At 44.7% G+C, this 27,570-nt stretch overlaps 1 protein-coding gene across 6 annotated transcripts in view; it reads right to left on the bottom strand.

The window, feature by feature from the left end:
• Window positions 1-27,570, bottom strand: part of LOC140196126 (lipoma-preferred partner homolog) — a 477,606-nt gene that overhangs the window by 405,866 nt on the left and 44,170 nt on the right. The window contains exon 1 of one of the 6 annotated variants that reach the window (XM_072254858.1): window positions 10,691-10,766. The exons of the other annotated variants lie outside the window; for them this stretch is intronic. The gene's annotated coding sequence lies outside the window, so the exon portion shown is untranslated. Of the gene's footprint in view, window positions 1-10,690; window positions 10,767-27,570 lie in introns of those variants that run through there. 6 annotated transcript variants of the gene reach the window in all.

Genomic DNA, 27,570 nt, shown 5'->3' with positions numbered 1-27,570 from the left:
AACTTCACTAGTGTATCTGCCTCCACCACTGACTCAGGCAGTGCATTCCATGCACCAACCACTCTCTGAGTAAAAAACCTTCCTCTAATATCCCCCTTGAACTTCCCACCCCTTACCTTAAAGCCATGTCCTCTTGTACTGAGCAGTGGTGCCCTGGGGAAGAGGTGCTGGATATCCACACTGTCCATTCCTCTTATTATCTTGTACACCTCTATCATGTCTCCTCTCATCATCCTTCTCTCCAAAAATTAAATCCCTAGCTCCCTTAATCTCTGATCATAATGCATACTCTCTAAACCAGGCAGCATCCTGGTACATCTCCTCTGTACCCTTTCCAATGCTTCCACATCCTTCCTATTGTGAGGCGACCAGAACTGGACACAGTACTCCAAGTATGGCCAAACTAGAGTTTTATAGAGCTGCATCATTACCTCGCGACTTTTAAATTCTATCCCTCGACTTAGGAAAGCTAACACCCATAAGCTTTCTTAACTACCCTATCTACCTGTGAGGCAACTTTCAGGGATCTGCGGACATGTACCCTCTGCTCTTCCACACTACCAAGTATCCTGCCATTTACTTTGTACTCTGCCTTGGAGTTCGTCCTTCCAAAGTGTACCACCTCACACTTCTCCGGGTTGAACTCCATCTGCCACTTCTCAGCCCACTTCTGCATCCTATCAATGTCTCTCTGCAATCTTTGACAATCCTCTACACTATCTACAACACCACCAACCTTTGTGTCGTCTGCAAACTTGCCAACCCACCCTTCTACCCCCACATCCAGGTCGTTAATAAAAATCACGAAAAGTAGAGGTCCCTGAACCGATCTTTGTGAGACACCACTAGTCACAATCCTCCAATCCAAATGTACTCCCTCCACCATGACCCTCTGCCTTCTGCAGGCAAGCCAATTCTGAATCCACCTGGCCAAACTTCCCTGGATCCCATGCCTTCTGACTTTCTGAATAAGCCTACCGCGTGGAACCTTGTCAAATGCCTTACTAAAATCCATGTAGATCACATCCACTGCACTACCCTCACCTATATGCCTGATCACCTCCTCAAAGAACTCTATCAGGCTTGTTAGACACGATCTGCCCTTCACAAAGCCATGCTGACTGTCCCTGATCAGACCATGATTCTCTAAATGCCTATAGATCCTATCTCCAAAAATCTTTTCCAACAGCTTTCCCACCACAGATGTAAGGCTCACTGGTCTATAATTACCCGGACTATCCCTACCACCTTTTTTGAACAAGGGGACAACATTCACCTCCCTCCAATCCTCCGGTACCATTCCCGTAGACAACAAGGACATGAAGATCCTAGCCAGAGGCTCAGCAATCTCTTCCTTCGCCTCGTGGAGCAGCCTGGGGAATATTCTGTCAGGCCCCGGGGACTTATCTGTCCTAATGTATCTTAACAACTCCAACACCTCCTCTCCCTTAATATCAACATGCTCCAGAACATCAACCTCACTCATATTGTCCTCACCATCATCAGGTTCCCTCTCATTGGTGAATACCAAAGAGAAGTATTCATTGAGGACCTCGCTCACCTCCACAGCCTCCAGGCACATCTTCCCACCTTTATCTCTAATCAGTCCTATCTTCATTCCTGTCATGCTTTTGTTCTTCACATAATTGAAGAACAAAATTGGGGTTTTCCTTTACCCTACTCACCAAGGCCTTCTCATGCCCCCTTCTTGCTCTCCTCAGCCCCTTCATAAGCTCCTTTCTTGCTACCCTATATTCGTCAATAGACCCATCTGATCCTTGCTTCCTAAACCTCATGTATGCTGCCTTCTTCCTCCTGACTAGATTTTCCACCTCACTTGTCACCCATGGTTCCTTCACCCTACCATTCTTTATCTTCCTCACAATATTAAAATTATAAATGCCTCTACCACCACTGTTGGCAGCACACTCCATGAACCCACCACTCTTTGACATCTCCCCTATACTTTCCTTTAATCACCTTAAAATTAAGCCCCTTATATTCGCCATTTCTGATCTGGCAATTTAGAGCAGAAACCAACAACGGGAGTGCGGAAACTCACGGTAGCAATTAGTACAACACTATTACAGCTCGGGCCATCAGAGTTCAGAGTTCAATTCCAACATCCTCTGTAAGAATGTTTGTACGTTCGTCCCCATGACCGCATGGGTTTCCTCCAGGTGCTCTGCTTTCCTCGCACAGTCCAAAGACGTACCGCTAGGTTAACTGGTCATTGTAAATTGATTAAGCTAGGGGTTGCTAGGAAGCGCAGCTCAAATGGCTGGAAGAGCCTGCTCCATCCAGTAGCTCTAAATACACAAATAAATACAATTACTATGGCTGGTAACTAACCCCAGCAATGCAGAGAGACAGGCAGACACAATCCTAACTCAACACGCACAACACACTGGAGGAACTCAGCAGGTGGGGCAGCATCCGTGGAAACGAACAGTCAACGTTTTGGGACAAGACGCCGGATGCTGCCCTACCTGCTGAGTTCCTCCAGTGTGTGGTGCGTGTTGCTTTGACCCCAGCATCTGCAGAGTATTTTGTGTTTACAAACCTGACTCTGAACCCAATGACCCACTTCACTGGAGACACAACCACACCTCCTAACATAATAACTGTACCTTTATTAAAGTCCAAAGACTGCAAATTACCACCAACAGGAACTTGAGCTCCATTTGCTCTGACACAACCTCAGTCACACATTCCAACCAAAGGGAAGAGTAAGTCACATTCTACACCATCAAGTTGGGGTGTATGGAGTGTCGAGGGAGGTAGCACCTCTGGTGAAGGGGCTTGTCATGGCCTTTCTGCGACAGCTTGCTCACCTTTGGTCCCCACCGGACACTCAGCTCTCACCTGTGGCTCCATGTAGCTGTTTGCATGTGACAACAACTACAACTCGGTACATCGTTTCGACAGGTGGGCTAAACCAGGTGAGGGTAGCCGGCGGCCTCATACCCTGGTGAGAAAGGGACAGCCTGCCCTAGCATGTGAAGTCAGTTTCATTGAACTGGGTGGATGAGATCAACAGTGTGATCCAGCGGCCAGGAAGGCAGCTCTGCAATGCCTCGTGGGGAGCAAAAGGCTTGATAAGGTGCAAAGGAAGTCACTATCATCCACTGCAACCAAGGAAAACCCCAGCTGTGACAACTACTAGTACCACTGGACCTGTATGTCTGAGGTCGAGAGAGTAGAACTGCCCCAGTACAACAGCTTTTCTACTTTAAGATCTCTCCTGCACAGGTTTCCCATTATTGTCAGTTACAACGGAAAACCAACATAGGCACCAAAGGCAAGTTCTTTTCAATGGCTGCACTCAGAGAGGTGGTGGTAGCAGATGATTCAGACACTGTTGGAAGAATTCACATCAGATGCTTGGCAGAACAACTCAGAATACAGGTTAAGACATTTTTGCAGGAATTCACATTCAGAAATTTGACAGAACATAGAATACAGATTAAGCAGCCATGTGGTATCCTTGCCTTTATTAGTTGAGGAACTGAGTTCAAAAGTCATTAAGTTCTATTGCATCATTATAAAATTCTAGTTCGGCTGCTTCTGGATTGCACACAGTTCTGGCCATCCCTTCACAGGAAGGCTGACCAGGTTTTGGAGAGGGTACTGAACAGGTTCACCAGGATACAAACAATATGTTGGAGGAACTCAGAGTTCCTCCAGCATTTCCGGCCAAAACGTCAACTGTACTCCTTCCCATAGATGCTGCCTGGCCTGCTGAGTTCCTCCAGCATTTTGTCTGTGTTGCTCGGATTTCCAGCATCTGCAGATTTTCTCCTGTTTGAGGTTTACCAGGATACTGCCTGGATCAGAGGCCATGAGCTATAATGAGAGGTTAGACAAACTTGGGTTGTTTTCTCTTGGAGTGCCAGAGCTGAGGGGAGATCTGACAGAGGTTTATAAGATTATGAGAGGCGTAGATAGAGTAGACAGGCAGTATCTTTCTCCCACAGTTGAAATGTCTAAAACCAGAGGGCATGCATTTAAGGTGAGAGCGGGCAATTTCAAAGAAGATGTGAAGGGCACATTTTTTTATACAGAGTGGTGGGTACCTCAAATGTGCTGCCTGGAGTGGTGGTGAAGGAAGATACATTAGAGACTTCTAAGATAAGCACATAAACATGAGGGAAATGGATTGGTTCAGCACAACATTGTGAACTGAAGGTCCTGTTGTACTGATCTATGTTCTATACAGTATTCTAAGAATGTGCTGAGGGCAGCCCGCATGTCTTGCAACACATTCTGGTGCCAACATAGCATACCCAAAATGCTCGGCAGAACATTTGCTCCTTTCATTCACTTTCTGGAAGAAAGGTGCACGACAAAAGCCCGGCACATCACCCTCTGGAATGGAGAGGACCATAAGACCAAAATTCAGAGGAGCAGATTTAGGCCTTTTGGACCATCGAGCCTGCTCTGTTATTTCATCATAGCTGATCCATCTTTCCTCTCAGCCCCAATCTCCTGCCCTCTCCCCATATCCCTTCATGCCCTGACCAATCAAGAATCTATCAAGCTCTGCCTTAAACATAAACACAGCTGCCTGTGGCAACAAATTCCACAGATTCACCACTCTCTGGCTAAAGAAATGCCTCCTCATCTCCCTTCTAAAAGGATGGCCCTCTATTCTGAGGCTGTGTCATCTGGCATGAGACTCTCCCACCACTGGAAACATCCTCTGCACATCCACTCTATCAAGGCCTTTCACCATTCAATAGGTTTCAATTAGGTCACCCCCATTCTTCTGAATTCCAGTGAATACAGGCCCAGAACCATCAAACGCTCTTCATATGACAAGCCATTCAATCCTGGAAACATTTTTGTAAAACTCCTTTAAACTCTCACCAGTTTCAGCACATCCTTTCCAAGATAAAGGGCCCAAAACTGCTCATAATACTTCAAGTGAGGCCTCACCAGTGCTTTATTAAGTCTCAGCATTACATCCTTGTTTTTATATTCTTGTTCTCTTGAACTGAATGTTAACATCACATTTGCCTTCCTCACCACAGCCTCAATCTCTAAATTAACCTTTAGGGAATCTTGCACAAGGAGTCACTTTGTGTCTCAGTTTTTTGTATTTACTCCCCATTTATTAAGTAGTCAACCCTTTCATTTCTTCTACTAAAGTGCAAGACCATACACTTCCTGACACTATATTCCATCTGCCATTTCTTAGCCCATTCTCCTCATCTAAATCCTTCTGTAGCCTCTCTACTTCCTCAGAGTAACCTGCCCCTCTACCGATCTTTGTATCATCTGCAAACGTTGCAACAAAGCCACCAATTCCATCATCCAAATCACTAACACAACATAAAAAGAATCAGTTATGGAACACCACTAGTCATCAACAGCCAACCAGAAAAGGCTCAAGTTATTCCCTCTTTGCCTCTTCCCAGTCAACCACTGCTTGCTTTATCCATGCTAGGATCTTCCCTGTGATACCATGGACACGTAGCTTGTAAGCAGCCTCATGTGAGGCACCTTGTCAAAGGCCTTCTGAAGATCCAAGTACACAACATCAACCGATTTTCCTTTGTTGATCTTGCTTGTTATTTCTTCAAAGAATCCTAACAGATTTCTCAGGCAAGATTTTTCCTTGAGGAAGCCACTTACAGCCTCCAAGTACCCCCAAACCAAATCCTTAACAATCAACTCCAACACCTTCCCGACTACTGAAATCAGACTAACTAGCTTATAATTTCCTTTCTTCTGCCTCTCTCCCTTCTTGAAGAGTGGAATGACATTTGTAATTTTCCAGTCTTCCAAAACCATTCCAAACTCTAGTGATTCTTCAACGATCATTACTAATGCCTCCACAATTTCTTCAACCACCTCTTTCAGAACACTATGAAGTACGCCATCTGGTCCAGGTGACTTATCTATCTTCAGACCTTTCAGCTTCCCAAGAAACTTCTCCCTGGTAATGGTAACTTCACACACTTCATGACCCCTGACACCTGGAATTTCCACCATACCGCTAGTATCTTCCACAGTGAAGACTGATCCAAAATACCTATTCAGCTCATCTACTATTTCCTTGTCCCCCCATTACTATCTCTCTAGCATCATTTTCCAGCAGTCCAAAATCCACTCTCGCCTCTCTTTGTACCTGTAGAAGCTTTTGTATCCTCTTTAATATATTGGCTAGCTTACCTTTGTATTCCATCTTTACCTTTTTAATGACTTTTCAGTTGCCTTCTGTTGATATTTGAAAGTTTCCCAATCCTCTAACTTCCCACTGATTTTTGCTCTATTATATGCCCTCCCTTTGGCTTCTATGTTGGCTTTGACTTCTCTGGTTAGGCACGGTTGTGTCATCTTGCCTTTAGATTACTTCTTCCTCTTTGGGATGTGTATATCCCGTGTCTTCCAAACTTGCTTCCAGAAATTCCAGCCGTTGCTGACTCTGCCATCATCCCTGGCAGTGTTCTTTCCCAATCAATTCTGGCCAAATTCTCTCTCATGGCTCCATAATTCCCTTTACTCTACTGTAATACTGATACATCTGACTTTAGTTTCTCTCTCTCAAAATTCAGGGTGATTTTGATCATATTATGATCTTTTTCCCCAAAGGGTTCTTTTACCTTAAGCTCTCCATTCAATTCCTGATCATTGCACAACATCCAATCTAGAATATCTGATCCTCTAGTAGATTCAACCATGAGCTGCTCTAAAAAGCCACCTCGTAGGCACTTTAGAAATTCCCCCTCCTGTAATCCAGCACCAACCTGACTTTCCCAATCTCCCTGCATATTGAAGTCCCACATGATTATTGTAACATTGCCTTTTTGGCATGATTTTCTATCTCCTGTTGTAATTTGTAGACCACATCTTTACAACTGTTTGGAGGTCTGTACATAACTCCCATCAGGGTCTTTTTACCATTGCAATACCTAAGCTCTATCCACAATGATTCAGCACCTTTGTCACTTCTTTCTAATGACTTGACTTCATTTTTTTGCTAACAGAACAATGCCACCCCCTCTGCCTGTCCTTTTAATACAATGTGTATCCATGGACATGGGTCACCAGTGATCTGAAGGCTCTTCTCAACCACAAAATGAGAGCTTTTAGATCGGGGACAGGACGGAATTGAAACGTGTGCAGAGGGAGCTAAAGGCGAAGATCAAGGAGGCTAAAGAGGAATTCGGGAAAGAGCTTGAGAACAAGCTTGGGCAGAGTAGCACACGGGAGGTGTGGAAAAGCATGAAGAACATTACCGGCTTCAATCAGACTCACTGTAGATCCTCAGAATGCAGCTGTGAATGGGCTAATGAGTTAAACCATTTTTTTCAATAGGTTTGACAAATGCCCTCCCATTCACACCCCTGTTAGCACACCACTCTAGGTGCCCAGGGACCCAACGGATGGACAACACAGACTACCACTATCTACATCCCTTCCTTGGCCCGTACTTACCATACACAACTCCACATATCAATTGCTCTCGTCCTAATCTTCATTTCCCCAGCCCCGAATTTCCACCAACTCTCCAAGTCATGATGGACTCACCTTCACTACTGAGCAGGTGAGAAGGGCTTTGGGGAAACTCGGACATGGCAAAGCATTGGGACCGGATAATGTGAACCCAACGTCCTGAAGGAGTGTGCTGAGCAGCTGTGTGGAGTTGTCCAGTGCATTTTCATTCTGAGTCTCAGCCTGGAAAGTGTCCCAACAGTGTGGAAAACATCATGTGTGGCCTGAAGGGTCTCGGCCTGAAACGTCAACTGTACTGTTCTCCATAGATGCTGCCTGGCCTGCTGAGTTCCTCCAGCATTTTGTGTGTGTTGCTTGGATTTCCAGCATCTGCAGATTTTTTCTCGTTAATGACTACCATCCAGGGCCCTGACCTCATACATCATGAAGACCCTAGAGGGCTGGTCCTGGCTCACTTCCAACCCCTGGTCAGATTAGCCCTCGATCTCCTGCAGTTTGTCTACCAGGAGTACATTGGAATCGATGATGCTGCCATCTGCCTGCTGAACAGAGCCTACTCCCATTTGGATAAGCAGGGCAGTGCTGTGAGGGTCACGTTTTTTGATTTCTCAAGTGCCTTCAGTATCAAATTACAGGAAGGATATTAATAAGGTTGAAACAGTGCAGAGAAGGTTTACAAGGATGTTGCTGGGACTTGAGAAACTGAGTTATAGAGAAAGGTTGAATAGGTTAGGACTTTATTTTCTGGAGCGTAGAAGAATGAGGGGAGATTTGATAGAGGTATATAAAATTATGATGGGTTTAGATAGAGTGAATGCAAGTAGGCTTTTTCCACTGAGGCTAGGGGAGAGAAAAAACAGAAGACATGGGTTAAGGGTGAAGGGGGAAAAGTTTAAAGGGAACATTAAAGGGGGCTTCTTCACACAGAGAACGGTGGGAGTGTGGAGTGAGCTGCCAGATGAAGTAGTAAATGCGGGCTCACTTTTAACGTTTAAGAAAAACTTGGACAGGTACATAGATGAGAGGTGTATGGAAGGATTTGGTCCAGGTGCAGGTCAGTGGGAGGAGGCAGAAAAATGGTTTGGCACAGCCAAGAAGGGCCAAAGGGCCTGTTTTTGTGCTGTAATGTTCTATGGTTCTATCACACAGCCCTCATTGTGAAGGTGAGTCCCCAAAGCTCTGTTCAGTGCAGATTGGCACTTCCATTGTATCCTGGATAATGGACTACCTGACTGGCAGACCACAGTTTTTGCGGCTTTAGAGTTGTGTGTCAGGCATGGCTATAAACAGCATTGGGGCCCCATAGGGGACTGTATTGGCTCCCTTCCTGTTTACCTGTATACTTCAGATTTTAGATATAACACTGAGCATGTCATCTGAAGAAATTCTCTGATGAATCAGCAATTGTTGGGTTTATAAACGGGGACAACAGGATGAATACAGGGCCCTGGTGGAGGACTTTGCCAAATGGTGCAAGCTGAATCATCTGCAGCTCAACATTAGTAAAACAAAGGAGATAGTGATGGACTTTAGAAAGACTAAGCCTGCACTGTTCCCTGTTGCTATTAGTGGTGAGGACTGACAAGTACCTGGGTGACAGACTTGAGTACAGCACCAACACAGGTTGTGTAAAAGGGCCAGGGTTGCCTCTACCTCCTGAGGAGACTGAGGTCCTTTGGAGTATGCAGGCCTCTCCTTCATTTGTTCTACCAGTCTGTTGTCACCAGTACAATATTCAATGCTGGGGCAATGGCATCAACACAGGTGATACCAACAGACTCAACAAACTGATTAGAAAGGATGCTCTGTTATAGGAGTCAAACTGGGCACACTGGGACTGTGGTAGAACAAAGGACCCCATGTAAAATACTGGCAATTCTGGACAGTGTTTCTCACCCACTGCCTACCACCTTGGCTGAACAGAGGAGCTCTTTCAGTAATAGACCAAGACAACTGTGCTGCTCCAAAGAGCGCTATACGAGGCCATTCTTACCCTCAGCCATCAGACTCTATAATGAGTCAACCTATAGCCGGGGAAGTGATGACTCCCTCCCCCTACAACACGCTGGAGGAACTCAGCAGGTCAGGCAGCATCCGTGGAAAAGATCGGTCAACATTTCGGGCCAGAACCCTTCATCAGGACTGTAGAGGGAAGGAGAAGAGGCCCTATTTGCTCCATCCCTCTACAGTCCTGACGAAGGGTTCCAGCCCGAAACGTCGACCGATCTTTCCCACGGATGCTGCCCGACCTGCTGAGTTCCTCCAGCGTGTTGTGAGTGTTGCTTTGACCCCAGCATCTGCAGATTATTTTGTGCTTACGACTCCCTCCCCCCGTTTGATTGCTTGTGCTAACTTATTTTCTATTCTTTCTACTGATCTTCTAATATTTATATCTGTGCACTTGTAATGCTACTGTGACACTGTAATTTCCTTTGGGATCAATAAAGCATCTATCTATCTATAATCTTAACTGACATTGTACAGGATCAGAAAAAGCTCCATCAACAGCACTTGCCTCCTCAACATCGAGGACGTCTTTAACAGGCAATGCCTCAAAAAGGTGGTGTCTATCATAAAGGATCCCCATCACCCAGGACATGCCCTCTTCTCATTGCTACCATCAAGGAGGTACAGGAGCCCACACTCAACGACTTAGGAACACCTTCTTCTCCTCCACCAGCAGATTCTAAATGAACAATGAACCCATGAACACTAACTCACTATTTCTTATGTTTTTTCTCTCTTTGTGTACTACTTACTTAATTTTTTACATATTTTTGTTTTGTGTAATCTATAGTTTGTTTATGCATTGCAATGTACTGTTACCACAAAACAACACATTTCACAACATGTGTCAGTAATACTACACTTGACTCTGATTCTGATTGGGTCTGGACAGAGTTAACAACTTCCAAATAACTGGAGTGTAAAATCAATAAAGAGCAGCAACAGGTGTAAGTCAGAGATCAGAATTAGAAAGATGAACTCAATGTTCCACATCCATAGAGAGCAACGGGGAGCAGTACTCAAACCAGAATTTGGTGATGCTAAAATCAGTGTTTAACAGCAGCTGCTGACATCTTCCTCAATGTAATTTATTGATAGGACTGCGGCACTAACAGGAGAACATTCACATCCCCTTAATAAATAATCCTTTCAATTGTTGCAACATAATGGGTTGGTGACATTACAAAGCTGAGAGGCAGTGAAGCCACTATTACCCACTTACATCAGACACACAGAGTGAATTGCCAGAGGATGCTCCAGTGCATTATGGGTACAGAGGAAATGCTGCACCAGCCGCTGGACCAAGGACAGACACTTTGATCAAGATTCAAGATTGTTTAATGTCACTTCCTGTACACAAGTGTAAAGGAAAACAAAGTAATTGTTACTCTGGACTCAATACAGCACAAAAAACATAATAAGATAAAGCACGCAATAATAAAAAAACACAATAAGTATAAATACATAAAATAGATTATATATATGTCCATAAAGTAATGCCAGACTGTACACAAGGTGACTTATGGGAAATAATAAAGTAGTGGTGGAGTTAGTGGGTGGAGGTGTTGATCAGTCTTACTGCTTGGGTAAAGTAACTGGTGATGAATATCTGTTATCTGTCAAGTAGGGTGCCGTGCACAATCCTGATTTGATGGAGACAGACGTGAGAGCTCAGAGGAACATCTGGTGAAACTTCTGAAATGCCTGTTTTGCTGCCGCTGCTACTGTGTGATCCAGAATCTCCAGAGGAGAATGCCCAGAGTCCTCGGCTTTGCTTGTTGCTTGGCAGTTGGGGCGGGGTCGAAGTGCTCAGCAGAGATGGTGCTCGGTATTCGGTGTCGGAGGGCTGGTCAGAGGCTGGAAGTTTTCGGACAGACTCAGAGTTGGCTGTGGTTGGGTGCTTCCAGGGTGCTGCATTGGCAAGTTTGCGGCGCTGGAGGTTCATGGCAGGGAGAGAGTTTCTCTTCCTTCTACCATCTGCGTGAGATGTAGGGGCTATTGGGCCTTTGAGATTTTTTTTACCGTGCCTATGGTCTGCTCTTTATGAAATTACAGTATTGCTTTGCACTGTTGTAACTATATATTATAATTATGTGGTTTTTGTCAGTTTTAGTCTTTAGCCCTGTGTTTCTGTGATATCATACTGGAGGAACATTGTATCATTTCTTAATTACAATAAACGAGGACTGAGTGTCCTCATAATCTAATCTAACTGTTTTTCAGTCTGGTGGTTCTGGCGTGCATCGGGTGGAACAAACAGTCCATAAGCAGGGTGGAAGGGATCCTTCATGATGTTATTGGCCTTTTTCTGGTACCTTTCTGCATATAAGTCCTTGATGGTGGGTAAGCTGATGATGCGTTGAGCCATTTTGATTACCTGCTGTAGAGCCTTCCTGTCCACCACAGTGCAGTTTCCGTACCATGCAGTGATGCACTTTTTATCCTGGATAAGTGTGAAGTGATTCACTTTGGAAGGTCGAATTTGAAAGCAGAATACAGGATTAATTGCAGGATTCTTAGCAGTGTGGAGGAACAGAGGGATCCTGGGGTTCATGTCCAAAGATCCCTCGCAGTTACTGCACAAGTTGATGGAGTAGTTAAGGCGGCATTAAGAATGCATGTTGGCTGTCATTACTCAGGGAACTGAGTTCAAAAACCACAAGGTAATGTTGCAGCTCCATAAAACCCTGATTAGACTACACTCAGAATATTATGTTCAGATCCGGTTGCCTCATAAAAAGATGCGGAAGCTTTAGAGAGGGTGCAGAACAGATTTACAAGGGTGCTACATGGATTAGAGAGCATGTCTTACGATGAGAGGTTGAGTGAGCTCAGACTTTTCTCTTTGGAGCGGAGGATGAGAGATGACTTGATGGAGGTGTACAAGTTGATAAGAGGCAGGGATAGAGTAGATGGTCAGACACTTTTTCCCAGGGTGGAAATGGCTAATATGAGGGGGCATAATTTTGGCGATTGGAGGAAAGTATTGGGGGGGATGGTCAGAGGTAAGTTCTGTGCATAGAGAGTAGTGGGTGAATGAAATACTCTGACGGGATGGTGTCAGGTTCACAAGAATGATTCTGGTAATGGAAAAGTTAACATACAAGGCACATTCCATGGCTCCGGGTCCATACTCGCTGGAGTTTAGAAGAATGATGGGTACCTCATTGAACCTTATCAAATATTGAAGATGGTCGATAGAGTGGGCATAGAAAGTATATCACCTATAATGAGGGAGACTAGGATCAGAGGACACAACCTCAGAGTAGAGGGACACCTATTTAGAACAGAGATGAGGATGAATTTCTTTAGCCAGGAGGTGGTGAATTTGTGGACTTCATTGCCACAGACAGTTGTAGAGGCCAAGTCATTGGGTTTGTTTCAAGCAGAGGTTGATAGGTTCTTGATTAGTCAGGGAATCAAAGGTTACAGGGGGAAGGCAGGAGAATGGGGTTGAGAGGGATAATAAATCAGCCATGACGGAATGGTGGAATAGGCTTGATGGGCCCAATAGCCTAATTCTGCTCCTGTCTTAAGGTGAGAGTCAGACACATTAGGGACATTTAAGAAAATCTTAGAAAGGCACATGAATGACAAAAAACTGGAGGGGTCAGTTGAAAAGGAAAGTTACATTGATTTTAGTGTAGGTTAAAAGGTCAGCACATCTTCGTGGGCATTGAGTTATGTTCTATGTTCTATTACACAGTTCAAGAAAAGGGGCATAATAAAGAGAGCCAGAATAAGGGATGGTAGAGGGGAGCTGGAGAAAGAGACAGTGGTAAAAATGCACACAAAGGGAGTTTCTTCTGAGTCATATTTACCTGCTAACCAAGATCAGCAGTTCAGATTATTCAATGAGAGATAAGGGAAACTTCAAGCACAAATTGTCTGCTATGTTTTGTACATCACATTTTTGACTGCACTTCACAAGTATTTAATCAGCTGTGAAACATTTGGGTCATCTTGACTTCACAAAAGTCGCTGAAAGCCCTTCCCAACACATCACCAGCACTAGCCTACCTGCCATCAAGGACATTTTTTACAGAATGATATCGGTAAAGGGCCAGTAACATTATGAAAGATCTCTTCCACCCTGCTCATGGACTGTTTGTCCCACTCCCATCAGGGAGGAGGCTACTTTGCATTCACACCAGGACCAGCAGACTCAAAAACAGTTACTTTCCCCAAGCAGTAAGGCTGATCAACACCTCCACCCCCTAACTCAACCCTCCACGCCCCCAACCACCACTACTTTATCATTTCCTGTCAGTCACCTTATATACAGACACTCCGGTGCCTAGCATCAGTCTATGGACATACAATCAATTTATGAATATAAGCTACCTGGTGTATTTATAGTCCTTGTGTTTTATTATTATTGTGTTCTTTATCTCATTGTGATTTTTACGTTGCATCATATCCAGAGTAAGTGTACTGGAAATGACATGAAACAATCTTGATTTTTTAAAAATGGAAACTCTTGCAAAATCCATCAGGAAAATTATGCAATCCCACTTTGGTGAGAAATTGTTTCTTCTCAGATGCTGGAGGTGGCTCTTCTGTCCCAAATGTCCACAGAACATTGTCCCAGAAGCGCTGCTGAACATCGAGGCAGTCTTTTGCAAACTTAATACATGCAGCAATGGTTTTTTTTGGAGAGCAGTGGTTTCCTCCATAGTGTCCTTCCATGAACACCATTCTTGTTCAGTGTTTTTCTTATAATAAACACATGAACAGAGACTTTAGCAAGTTCTCGATTTCTGCAAGTCTTTTGCTGTTACCCTTGGGTTCCTTTTCACCTCATTCAGCATTGCACATTGTGCTCTTGGTGTGATCTTAACAGGATGCCCACTAAGAGTAGCAACAGTACTGAATTTCCTCTATTTGTAGACAATTTCTCTCACTGTGGACTGATGAACACTCAGGTCTTTAGAAATGCTTTTGGAACTTTCTCCAGCTTTGTGCATCTCTACAATTCTTCTTCTAAGGTCCTCTAAAAGTTGTTTGCATCGAAGCAAGGTGCACATAAACAGATCTTTCTTGAAAAGAGCAGGCTCTGTCAGTAACCTGACTTTGTGTGTCTTTTCTATAGGACAGGGCACCTCTACAACCCATACTTCCAATCTCATCTTATTTATTGGAACACCTGACTCCAAATAGCTTTTGTAGAAGGCATTATCCCAGAGGTTCACGTACTTTTTCCAACAAATACGTATAACATTGGATCATTTTTCTCAATAAATAAATGAACAAGTATAATGTTTTTGTGTTATTTAGATTAGATTAGATTAGATTATGAGGACATTCAGTCCTCATTTATTGTCATTTAGAAATGCATGCATTAAGAAATGACACAATGTTCCTCTAGTATGATATCACAGAAACACAGGACTAAAGACTAAAACTGACAAAAACCACATAATTATAATATATAGTTACAACAGTGCAAAGCAATACGGTAATTTGATAAAGAGCAGACCATGGGCACAGTAAAAAAAAGTCTCAAAGTCCCGATAGCCCCTTCTTCTCACGCAGACGGTAGAAGGGAGAAACTCTCCCTGCCATGAACCTCCAGCGCCGCAAACTTGCCGATGCAGCATTCTGGAAGCACCCGACCACAGCCGACTCTGAGTCCGTCTGAAAACTTCGAGCCTCCGACCAGCCCTCCGACACTGAGCATCGAGCACCATCTCTGCCGAGCGCTTCGACCCGGCTCCGGCCGCCGAGCAACAAGCAAAGCCAAGGACTCGGGGCCTTCCCCTCCGGAGATTCTGGATCACACAGTAGCAGCGGCAGCGAAACAGGCATTTCAGAAGTTTCACCAGATGTTCCTCCAAGCTCTCACGTCTGCCTCCATCAAATCAGGATTGTGCACGGCACCCTACTTGACAGGTAACAGATATTCATCACCGGAGTGGCCGCTGTGCGCTGCCATCCTCTCCTCTCCTCTTTATTTAATTGGGTTCTCTTTATCTAGTTTTAGGACTTACATAAAGATCTGATCACATTTTAGGTCATATTTATGCAGAAATAGAGAAAATTCTACAGTGTTCACAAACTTTCTAGCACCACTGTAAATGTATATGGTTGAATGACAATAAACTGAACTTGATATGCTTGGGAGATCATGCAGTGAAGTTATGTGGGCACAGCTGAGAAATAAGGATGAAGGATGAAGCGATCACTTCCAAACACAAAGGTTTCTGTAGATGTGGAAACACAAAGCCCTCACCATCACTGACCACACTTACAAACAGCGCTGCCACCAGAAAGCAGCATCCATCATCAAGGGCCCCCACCATCCAAGCCATGCTTGTTTCCTGCTACTACCATTGGGTAGGAGGTACAAGGACCTCAGGACCCACACCACCAGGTTCTGGAACAGTTATTACCCCTCAACCATCAGGTTCTTGAACCAGTGTGGAACACTTCACCTTCCACAACTCTGAAATGATTCCATAACTGCAGACTTTTGTGCACTGGTTGTCCACCCTATTGGTGCGGATTTTCATTTATTCTATTATAGTTATTGGACTTATTGTGTATGCCTGTCAGAAACTGAATCTCAGGATTGTATATGGTGACATATATATACTCTGTTACTAAATTTACTTTGAACTTTGAATTGTTCAATCACAGATTCAGTTGACATGGAGCAAGTCGAATTGTGATGGTGTTAGAAAGGTTGTTGTGAGGGGCTGTTTACGGGTTAAGGGACATTGGCAAGTGGAAGTTGAAATGGGGAGAGTTCAGGACCAGAGGATGACAAGAGATACTGAAGCTCTGGTCATGAAAGTAGAAGGCAAATGTCAACTATAGGCAGTTGGGATCAAGTGACTCCCTTGGGGAACAGAAGAGAGAAATTAGGCGGGTGCAAAGAGGACGTGAGACCATTTTGGCAGATAAAAAGATCAGCTTTATTTGTCACATGAACATCGAAACAGTGAAATGCATCAAGGAACAACACAACCAAGGATCATACTGGAGAGCCCACAAGTGTTGCCGCGCTTCCGGAGCCAATATAGCATGCCAACAACTTACTAAGCCTAAGCCGTATGTCTCTGTAATGCAGGAGGAAATTGGAGCACCTGAAAATGGTCACACAGAGAATATACAAACCCCTTACAGACAGCACTGGGATCACCAGCACTGTAAAGTTACATCAACCATTATTCTACCAAAATAACTGAATGTGTTAAGGACCAAGAGTGAGAAACGCCTCCTCATTAGTCAAGAAGACACAGTGGCATCTGGACTTCCTGAGAAAATAGTTGTGCAAGGAAGGCTCCCACCCCCATTCTAACAACGTTCTACAGGAGCACCATTCAGACCGTTCTGTCTGGCTGCGTTGTAAAGAAGCTGCACGGCATCAGACACTACAGAGGATAGTAAAAACCACCGAGTGGATCACTGGGGTCTCCCTCTCCCCTATTTCTGCCATTTATCAGGAGCATTGTACCCGAAGGGCCCAAGGCATTGTTGAAAATTCCTACCACCCATCCACAATCTCTTTGACCCACTACCATCAGGAAGGAGGTACAGGAGCGTCAGCACTAGGACTGTCAGACTGGGAAACAGCTTCTTCCCTCAGACTGTGAGACTAATGAATACCCTGCCACCACCGAGATCTCATCACGAGGACAGTGAGCTGTTTACTGTTTACTTGTGCTGTGCACTACATGCATTTTCAATGACATTTTATTAACTTATTTATGGTAATATTTTGTTTTCTTTGCTGTGTGTGATGTGTTTTATGGGTGCACCATAGTCCGGAGGAAGGTTGTTTCGTTTCACTTTATATACGTACAGTCAAATGACAATAAACTTGAACTTGAAATTGGGTTGAAGTGAAGATGTCACCTGAAAAGCAGTGGAAGCCGATTCAATGGGAATTTCACAGATGTACAGCCCTGAGGTAAGTGGAGAGAACAGCGGGGTGAGGTTCAGGGAAGAGCATTTTCACCAAGCCATCAACTGTTTGATGGGCTGAATGGCCTTCTCCTTGACGTCTCAAAGAGTGGAGCAATGTATCTGGTGCGCACTCTCTCTCACTGCCTTGTTCCCTCAGCCTTCACGGGTAAAGCCCCCCCCCCCCACCCATCATTGAGCACAGCATCCAGGACATTCTCTCTTCTCAATGCTGCCATTAGGAAGAGGTACAGGAGGCTTAGGTCCCACACCACCAGGTTCAGGAACAATTATTACCCCTCAACCACCAGGTCCCACACCACCAGGTTCAGGAACAATTATTACCCCTCAACCACCAGGTTCAGGAACAGTTATTACCCCTCAACAACCAGGGTCAGGAACAGTTATTACCCCTCAACAACCAGGGTCAGGAACAATTATTACCCCTCAACCATCTGGTTCTGGAACCAAAGGGGATAATTTCACTCACTTCATTTGCCCCATCACTGAACTGCCCCCACAATCCATGGACACTCTTTCAAGGACTCTTCAACTCCTATTCTTGATACTTATTTCTTATTAATTTATTATTATTATTTTCTCTTTTGTATTTGTACAGCATGTCTTTTGCACATGGGTTGTTTGCTCATCTTGTGTGTGTTTTTTCAATGATTTAATGGTGTTTCTCTGTATTTACTATGAATGCCTGCAAGAAAATGAAGCTCAGTGTTGTATTTGATAACATATCTGTAATTTGAGCTTTGAACGGTTCCTAGAAGCTGCTGATAATGTGGGAGCTTCCGGAAAAATTGTCAACTATTGCCTTAGGAGAAGCAGTGAGTTCCTGATATTTCCTGTGTGGCTTTCTTCTCGAATTCCCTCAGGGACCAAGGCACAGTATCAGAAAAAGCTGCAGAAAGTAGTATACTCAGCCAGCTCCTTCATGGGCACTAGACTCCCCAGCGTCGAAGACATCTTCAACAGGCGATGTCTCAAAAAGGTGTCATCGATCATTAAGGACCCCCATCACCCAGGACATGCCCTCTTCTCATTGCTACCATCAAGGAGCAGATATAGGAGACTCATGACACATAGTCACAATTCAGGAACAGCTTCTTCCCTTCTGCCATCCATTTTCTGAATGGTTAATAAACCCATGAGTACTACCTCACTATCTTTTATTGCTTGTGGTACTTTACAGTTTTCTTTTTATTACGTATTGCAATGAGCTTCTGCGGATACCGGAAATCCAGAGCAACACAACAAAATGCTGGAGGAACTCAGCAGGTCAGGCAGCGTCTATGGAAATAAATAAACAGTCGATGTTTCAGGCCAAGACACTTCTTCAGGACTGAAAAGGAAGGGGGGAAGACACCAGAACAAGACGGTGGGGAGAGGGTAAGGAGGACAGGTGAAGCCAGGTGGGTGGTGGAGGGGGGATGAAGAAAGAAAAACAAGCTGGGGGGTGGTAGGTGGAAAAGGGCTGAAGATAGTTCACAACATATACCAGTGACATGAGGCCTAATTCTGATTCTGTTTCTGACAACCACCCATAAGGGCAGAGAGAACAGTCAGGCCATCTCCCTAAGCAGTCACAAGCCAAGGGTATCTCTAACAGACAGGAAATTATTCCCCACATACTGAGGCCAAGCATTCTAAATATTCACTCACACGCTCATGTCAAAAACAACAACCTCGCGGCAGCTCACCACCTCGCAGAACACAGCACAGCATCAGTTGCAACATTTAGACCATAATTCATTAGATGTAGGAGCAGAATTAAGCCATTCAGCCCATCGAGTCTGTTCCACCATTCCATCATATCTGATTTGTTATCCCTCTCAAACCTATTTTCCAATCTCCTCCCTGTAACCTTTGACACCCAGACTAATCAAGAACCTATCAACCTCCACTTTAAATGCACTCAATGTCTTGGCCTCCACAGCTGCCTGTGGTAATGAATTCCAAAGATTCACCACATTCCAGCTAAAGAAATCCTACTTATCTCTGTTCTAAATGGACATCCTTCTACTCTGAGGCTGTGCCTTCTGGTCCTAGACTCCTCCACTATAGGAAACATCCTCTCTACATCCACTCTATCTGTGTCCTCTGGTCCTAGACTCCCCCACTATAGGAAACATCCTCTCCACATCCACTCTATCTAGGCCTTCCAATATTCAATAGGTTTCAGTGCGATCTCCCCTCATTCTTCTAAACTCCAGCAAGTACTTGCCCAGAGCCATTCAATGTTCCTTATACATTAACTCATTCACTCCCAGAATCAGCATATCTTTTCTTAGATCAGGGGCTCAAAAATGCTCACAATACTCTGTGCAGTCTGACCAATGCCTAACAAAGCTTCAGTATCCCATCTTGTTTTTATATTCTAGCCCTCTCGAAATGAATGCTAACATTGCATTTGCCTCCCTTACCACTGACTCAACCTGCAAATTAAGCTTCAGGGAAATGGGCTTCCCAGTGTGAGTGGGCCCCAATACCGTTCAGGTACAATCAAGTCAGCTCATGGCAAGAGCGAGAGATGTCCTTCCCCTCAACAGCCCCTGAGGTAGAAACCCAGAATCTGAATCTGCTTTTTTGCGGTTGCAATATGGTTCAAGATGTGGGGTGTGTGGGGTGTATGGGGGTGTCCAGGGAGGGCTAGCACCACTGGTGAAGGGGCATGGCATGTCCATTCTGGGGCACCTCACCTTTGGGCCCCACAGGACACTCAGTTCTCACCTGTGGCTCCAAGAAGCTGTTTGCATGTGGGTGGCCAGAGCTTCAACAGGCAGGTTAAACCAGGCGAGGGTAGTCAGTGGGTCTCATACTCCGGTAAGACAGGGGACATACCTGACCTAGCATGCGAATTCAGCTCCAGTGGATGGGGCAGATGAAATCAACAGTGAGATCCAACGATCAGGAAGGCGATTCTGTAACGCTTTGTGAGAGCAAAGGGCATGGCGAAGCAAAGGGGAAGTCATGGTCAACCACTGCAACCAAGGGAGACCCCAGTTGTGACAACTACTTGTACCACTGGACCCCAACTTCCAAGGCTGAGAGAGTGAAACTGCCCCACTGTAATGGTTTTTCCATTTTAAAAACTCTCCTGCACAGGTTTTCTGTCATCATCAGATACGATGGACAACCACCATTAAAAATTACTATGAGACTCAATAAGAAATAGAGAAAATAAATGAATACAGAAAAAGAGAGCAAAAGTGAAGTATTGTTCATAGAACAGTCAGAAACCCAATGGCAGAGGGGAAGAAGCTGTTCCTAAAACGTTGCTATTGCTGATCCACATGTGAAGATTAAGAGATAATCTCTTATGTTTACCAAAATACGGGCTGGAATCTAAACAAATTAAACAGACATCTATCTGTATATGCAAACAAGCTAAAAGTCACTCAAAAGGAATTTTAGGTTATCTTAAGGAAACTGCAAAAACATTGTCAAATCCCATTCTTTCTTGCAAAGTAGCTCAAGGGACTGCAGAAAAAGGCAAAAACACCACTCAAGAGACGCAAGCTGTGGGTGGGTCAGAAGTTGGCAGCATTTCTACCCAGTTAATCCAGTTGGTGTGCCACAGTAACATAGCAGTTAGCACCATGCTACTACAGCTCAGTGTGTTGGAGGTCAGAGTTCAATTCTAGGATCCACTGTAAGGAAGGTTGTACGCTCCTTCTCATGTGTGCGTGAGGTTCCTCTGGATGACCCAGTCTCCTCCCACACTCCAAAGATGTACCGGTCAGTAGGTTAACTGGCCATTGCAAATTCTCCCGTGAATAGGCTAACGTTAAGATTCAAGGGAAGTACACAAGTATAAGAGAACAAAATAACTGTTACTCTGTATCTAATGCAGTGCAAAGAAACCCACAAAAGATAAAGAACACAATAATAAAAAACACAAGAAATATAAATACATAAGATAGCTTATATACGTATGTTTGTAGATTGATTGTGTGTCCATAAAGTGATGCTAGGCTATACACAAGGTGACTGACGGGAAATAATAAAGTAGTCATGGAATTCGTGTGTGGAGATGTTGATCAGCATAACTACTTGTCTTTTGAGTCTGGTGGTCCTGGTGTGGATGCTGTGACGAGAATACACATAGACTAAGATGTTAGCTGTCCTGTGCTGGCACCAGTGGGATCAGCAGTTGGTCTGCCATCTGTCTTCAGGAGAAAGAGAGATAAGGAAAACAATGAAGCAGCATTTGGAGATGTTAATGAAGGGACGGGAGAGTTTGACGGAAGGAGAGCTGTCAAAATCGGCTCCCCCTTTGAACCCTGAACTGTTTGAAGTGATGGACAGGCGATACCCCAGCAGGGGGATAAAAAAGGACAGCGTCGCTAAGGCAGGACACACACGACACCACGAGGTAACGAGACCCTGGAAGTGGTGCGCCTCCCATAAGTCGGTGGGAAGTTTTGGAGGGCTGGTCGCGGGACCAAGCCATAGACGCACAGGGTGGAAAGGCATGATTGGCGGGAACCTGGTGTGTGTGTCCGCCCTTTCCTGGGTGCCAGGTTCACCGCAGAGAAACGATCGTATCTGGAAACGGAGGGGTCACGGTTGGTGAACTCAGAAGACATCACAAAGGGCTCGCCCAAAAGCTGACTGCGAAGAATATCTGTGTGGAAGCCGTTTGAATATTCATTCGTTTTTGCTCTCTCTCTCCTTCCCTCCACTGTCCATCTCCCATGGCAGTGATTACTGCGAACTGAACTGAATTCAATTGAACTGAACTTTGCGTCACTTTGAAACTGGTCATTTACCCCTAGACGACGATAGAGCTTGATTGATCCTGTTATCCAAATTCTGTGTACCTGTGTGTTTATCATTGCTGAACTGTTGCATTTATTATCCTTTTGATTAGAGTACTGTGTTGCTTGTTTCTTTAATAAAACTTTCTTAGTTCTAGTAATCCAGACTCCAACTGAGTGATCCATTTCTGCTGGTTTGGCAACCCAGTTACAGGGTACGTAACAATGGTATGAAGCCTCCTCCCTCATGGGAGTGGAACAAACCGTCCATGAGCAGGGTGGGTAGGATCCTTCATGATGTTACTGTCCCTTTTCCAGCACCTTTCTCTATATGTGTCCTTGATGGTGGGTAGGCTGATGCTGGTGACACGTTGGGCAGGTTCGACTATCTGTTGCAGAGATGTCCTGCCCGCCGCAATGCAGTTTCCAAACCCTGCAGTGATACAGCTTTTTCAGATGCTCTCTACTGCGCATCCATAGAATGAAGTGAGTATAGATGTGCATAATCCAGCTCTCTTCAACCTCTCAGAAAGGACAGGCATTAGTGAGCTTTCCTGTTTATGTTGACTCTGTTCTGGGACCATGAGAGGTTGTGTGAGATGTGCACTCCCAGGAGTTTGAAACTGCTCATATGTCTTTGGTCTTGTTGACATTGAGGAAGAGATTATGACAGCCTTTTCTCTGCAGGCTTTCTCATCATTGTTGGTGACAAGCCCCACCACTGTCATCGGTGAACCTGACAATGTGATTGCTTGGGTGATTGGCCGTTCAGTCATGCGTGAGCAAAGTGTACAGCAAAGGCTCAGAGCACAGCTCTGGGGGGCACCCATGTTGAGGAAGATGAGGAGGATGGAGTGGTTGTGCATCCTGACTCTGAGGTCTGTTCCTTTGGAAATCCAACACACAGTTGCACAGTGATGTATTCCGGCTGGGACTGGGCATTTAAATTGGGGGGTCACTGGATGGCAGAGCTTGGAACACCAGAAGGGCCTGTTCGGCACTGTATCTAAAACCACTCTAGGGCCAAGTGCTCAAGATGTACACAGCACGTGCTCTCTGTCCACCATCCACCAGAATTTCTCACAGAAAGAAGCACTCTGGAGCAGGAATATCCAGAACAGATCATCATTTCTGCATCATCACTGGGTTTAACCCCTTACCAAAATGCCATCACCAGAAAAACTATGGAACTTCAGGAAGGTGCCGCAACACCATCTCTGCAAATGCAACATTAGATGTTCAATAAACATTGGCTTTCCTACCGACGATGAGGCTGCTCTGGACTTAGCATCCGCAAGCTTCATGCTGATTTGCCTCTGTGTGACAGAGTGAGACTGAGACGATGGGCCCACTCCGGCTGCTCCCGGCTTCAGGTTTATGGACTCAATTTCCTTCTGATGCCTGCTTTATTGCTTGAATCATTTGATCTGATCTGTTTTTTTTATTTTCTCTGCACACTGAGTATTGGTCTTTTTTTAAAATTGTGTTCTTTCGGGTTTCTTGTTTTGTGGCTGCCTGTAAGCAGATAAATCACGAATTTAAAGAAACTTTGATAATAAAAAGCAATTTGACTTTGAAGTACAAAATAGAGAACTGTGCAGCAGAGGGACAGGAGGGAGACTGACAATCTGGCTGAGCGTTGCTACAACAAAAACCTCTCACTCAATGTCAGCCAGACCAAGGAACTGATTATTGACCTGAGGAGGAGGAAACTGGAGGTCCACAAGCCAGTCCTCATCAGGGAATCAGAGGTGGAGAGGGTCAGCAACTTTAAATTCCTCGGTGTTATCATTTCAGAAAGTCTGTCCTGGGCCCAGCACAATAGTGCCACACAAAGAAAGCACAGCAGCATCTCGACTTCCTCAGGAGTTTGCGAAAATTTGGCACATCATCTTAAACTGAAACAATCTTCTATAGGTGTGTGGTGGACAGTGTACTGAATGGTTGCATCATTTCATGGTATGGAAACACCAATGCCCTTGAATGAAAAAGCCTACAAAAGGTACTTGGATACAGCTCAGTCCATCATGGATATCAATATGGGAATCATATATAGGCCTCCAAATAGTAGCCAAAATGCAGGTTGAGATTGCAAAGGGAGCTGCATGGGGCATGTAATAAGGGTAATGACACAATTGTACTGGGGGACTTCAATATGCAAGGGGATTGGGAAGATCAGGTTGGTGTCGGATTGCAAGAGAGAATTTGTTGAATGCCTATGAGATGGTTTTTTAGAGCAGCTTGTGTTTGGGTCTACTAGGGGAATAGAGGAAATTACAGAGGCATGAGGGAGGAGCTTGCTCAGGTGGAGTGGAGAGGTATACTGGTGGGGATGACAGCCGAAAAGAGGCGGCTGAAATTTCTGGGAATAGTTCACAAGGCGCAGGATAGATATGTCCCACCTAGGAAGAAGTTCTCAAATGGCAGGGCTAGACAACCATGGCTGAAAAGGGAAGTTAAGGGCTGCATAAAACCAAGGGAAGGGCATATAAGGTAGCAAAAGTGAGTGAGAAGTTGGGTGATTGGGAAGCTTTTAAAATCCAACAAAAGGCAACTAAAAGAGCTATAAGAAGGGAAAAGATGAAATATGAAGGCAAACTAGCCAATAATATAAAGCAGGATACTAAAAGTTTTTTCAGTTATATAAAGAGAAAAGGGAGGTGTGAGTTGATATGGGACCACTGGAAAATGATGTTGGTGAGGTAGTACTAGGGTGCGAAGAAATGGCAGATGAACTTATTAAGTACTTTGCTTCGGTCTTTACTTTGGAAGACACCAGCTGTATGCCAGAGGTCCGTGAGTGTCAGGGAGCAGGAGTGAGTGCCATTGCTATTACAAAGGAAAAAATGCTAGGCAAACTCAAAGGTCTTAAGGTGCATAAGTCACCTGGACCAGATGGACTACATCTCAGAGTCCTGAGACAAGAGATAACGGATGCATTGGTCATGATCTTTCAAGAATCACTTGATGCTGGCATGGTACTGCAGGACTGGAAAATTGCAAATGTCACTCCACTCTTTACGAAAGGGAGGAAGACAAAAGAAACGAAATTATAGGCCAGTTAGCATAATCTCAGTGGTTGAGAAAGTGCTGGAGTCCACTATTAAGGACAAGATTTCAGGGTACTTGGAGAATAATGATAAAATAAGTCAAAGTCAGGATGATTTTTGTAGAGGGAAATCTTGCCTGACAAATCTGTTGGAATTCTTCAAAGAAGGAACAAGCAGGGCAGATAAAGGAGAGGCAGTGGATGTTATTTACTTAGATCAGGGGTGTCAAACTACCGGCCCGTGAAGGGGCCACAGGATAATTTAGGGGAAAAAAGTATATTCACGACCATTTATTATGTATCTCTACAGCAGCCGCTCTCTCTCCCACCACCGTCTGTGCTGGCAGCTTGTTGTGTGTACTTAGAAAACAATAGGCGGCAGTTAACCACCCGCTGTGCATAAGCACCTACCACCCTGCACTGAAGACCACTGGGGCCCCACTTACGTCGTCAGACACAGTACAAACACACAGAGTACTCAGATAAGTAACACCTGTGGCAAGGCTGAGACTGTTTACTGCTGTGGTTCAAAATGCTTTCCAAGAAAAGAAAAGTTGACATCGAAGGTCGGATATTCAACGATAATTGGAAAGATCGTTTTTTTCTTCTTTGAGGTCAACAGCAAACCTGTGTGTCTGATATGCTCGCAACAAGTGGCTGTGGCAAAAGAGTACAATATCAAACGACACTATGAGACGTCACACAGAGAAAAATATGACAAGTACGCAGGACGACTCAGAAAGGTAAACGAGCTTGAAGCAGCTCTGAAAACACAGCAATCAGTGTTCACCAAAAGTCGAGAGTCTCATGATGGAGCTGTCAAGGCCAGCTATATTATTGCCAACAAAATAGCTGCTGCGTCAAAGCCATACTCAGAGGGGCAATTCATCAAAGCATGCATGCTGACGGCAGCTGAGCTGGTGTGCCCTGAGAAGAGACAGGCTTTTGGTAATATCAGCTTGTCAAGAAATACTGTGGCAGAGAGAATCAGGACCTTGCAAGAGATTTGAACAGTCAACTAAAATACAAAGTGAAGTCATTTATTGCCTTCTCTATTGCAACTGTGAGAGCACCGACGTGACTGATGTAGCTCAATTGGGAATACTTATTCGTGGTGTTGATGCTTCTTTGACCGTCACCGAGGAGTTTGTGGAGATGGTGCCCATGACAAACACCACAACGGCGAACGACGTTTTCTCCTGCCTCATCGAGGCCTTGGACAGACTGGGGGTTGACTGGAGTCACGCTGTCAGCGTGGCAACAGATGGCGCACCATCCATGGTCGGGGAAAAGGCAGGTGTTGTTGTGAAACTCAGAGAGAAAGTTCAGACAGGGAATCCAGAGCAGGAATTCTGGAATTTTCATTGTATTATATACCAAGAGGCATTATGTAGCAGGAGCCTGAAAATGGACAATGTCATAGATGTAGTAATCAAAACAGTTAATTTTATTAGAGCCAAGGGACTCAACCATCAGCAATTTGACATTCTTTTGTCCGAAAGTAATATTAGACACGGCCTACCCTACCACACTGAAGTCCGCTGGTTGAGCAGAGGGGTTGTGCTCAAACGTTTTTTTTCAATTACGTGTGGAAATTGGACTATTCATGAACGAGAAAGGGAAGCCAGTGGCAGAGTTGGATGACCCAGACTGGCTTCATGATGTTACATTTTTGGTGGATATAACAGAGCACTTAAATGTGCTTAATGTTAACATGCAAGGCCGCAACAAACTTGTTACGGCAGACTACGACAGCATTCGTGCCTTTCAAATTAAATTAGGCCTGTGGGAGATACAACTATCCCGGAGCAACCCAGCTCATTTCCCCTCTCTGCAGTCTGTGCCTGTCGCTCGTGGGAATAATGACAACATGGACAGGTACAAGGACAAATATCATGGCTGAAAAGTGAGTTTCAGAATTGTTTCCAAGTCTTCACTCAGCTCGAGAAGAAATTCTCACTATTTTTCTTACCGTTTGCTGTCAATGCAGCATCAGATATGCCAGAGGAACTCCAAATGGAACTAATTGAAATTCAGTGTAACTCAGCTTTGAAATATAAATTTGAGACTGTGGGTCTGGACTCATTCTATCAATACCTGGGACCAATGTACCCCAAGATGACAGACTTTGCCTCGGAGATCCTTTGCATGTTCGGGACAACGTATCTCTGTGAGCAGGCATTCTCTATAATGAACATTAACAAATCCAAACTGCACTCGCAGCTGACACACAGACACCTAAATGACATTATGAAAATCACAACTGCCCAGAAACTGGTCCCGAATGTTGACAGGCTGGTTAAAGCCGAGAGATGTCAGGTGACTGGAAGCAGCAAGTGAAAAATGAGTGACACTGTTCGATACACTGCGACATGT

This window comes from Mobula birostris, chromosome 4 (assembly GCF_030028105.1).
Source record: "Mobula birostris isolate sMobBir1 chromosome 4, sMobBir1.hap1, whole genome shotgun sequence".
In the NCBI taxonomy this organism is placed as follows: domain Eukaryota; kingdom Metazoa; phylum Chordata; class Chondrichthyes; order Myliobatiformes; family Myliobatidae; genus Mobula; species Mobula birostris.
The sequence above is the reverse complement of the archived record's forward strand: the minus strand, read 5'-3'. Positions and strand labels throughout refer to the sequence as shown.